Here is a 658-nt window from a genome sequence, read left to right as displayed (position 1 = left end):
ATGCATGACTCAATCCTGTACTAATTTTTATTTATTAATTTATATTTCACTTTTCTGCTCAATAGGGACCCCCTCCAGCCTACATCGGTCCCATCACAGTTTTATCCTCAGAGCTACCCTGTGAGGTAGGCTTGACTGAGAGTGCATGACTGACCCACAGTTACCCAGCCAGCTTCCGTGGCGGAGTGGGGATTCAAACCTGCAACTGTGTCAAATTCATTGCTCACCTTTTCCGTGGTGAGGATTGGTCCAAACAGTTGCCAAAGTAAATATCTGCAGCTCATGGGCCTCGCTGGTCTTTGTAAGCTCCGAGGATAGTTTTGCTGCAGACAGGAGAATAGCAAACCCCAATTCCAACACTCTAACCTCTACACGGGGCTGGCTCTGGGGTCTAGTATATTCCAAACAGAATTTTTTTTGTGCAATAAGTCACAGCTTAAGACTCAGAGACAGGCAGGTATAGACTTGAAAGCCACGTCCCGTTGCTTTGACAAAATCGAGCAATATAGTTCTGTATTCCATTCATACTCTTGAACAATCAGGCACTTAGTATTCTAAATTTTACTGCAAGTATTATGTGCACGCTCTCTTTTTTACTATTATATCACATAGGATGCTAAATGTAAGAACAAACTCTGTGTAACCCTTTCCCCCTGTC

The 658-nt window shown here is 43.3% G+C and overlaps 1 non-coding gene across 1 annotated transcript; it reads left to right on the top strand.

Annotated features, from left to right (window-relative positions):
* The first annotated feature begins 200 nt into the window (after window positions 1–200).
* Window positions 201–335, top strand: LOC125437351. The gene has a single exon (XR_007245190.1). It is a non-coding gene; the product is annotated as a small nucleolar RNA SNORA5 (small nucleolar RNA).
* Window positions 336–658: the final 323 nt, after the last annotated feature.

The sequence above is a fragment of the Sphaerodactylus townsendi genome, linkage group LG07 (genome assembly GCF_021028975.2).
Source record: "Sphaerodactylus townsendi isolate TG3544 linkage group LG07, MPM_Stown_v2.3, whole genome shotgun sequence".
Classification (NCBI taxonomy): domain Eukaryota; kingdom Metazoa; phylum Chordata; class Lepidosauria; order Squamata; family Sphaerodactylidae; genus Sphaerodactylus; species Sphaerodactylus townsendi.
The sequence above is the reverse complement of the archived record's forward strand: the minus strand, read 5'-3'. Positions and strand labels throughout refer to the sequence as shown.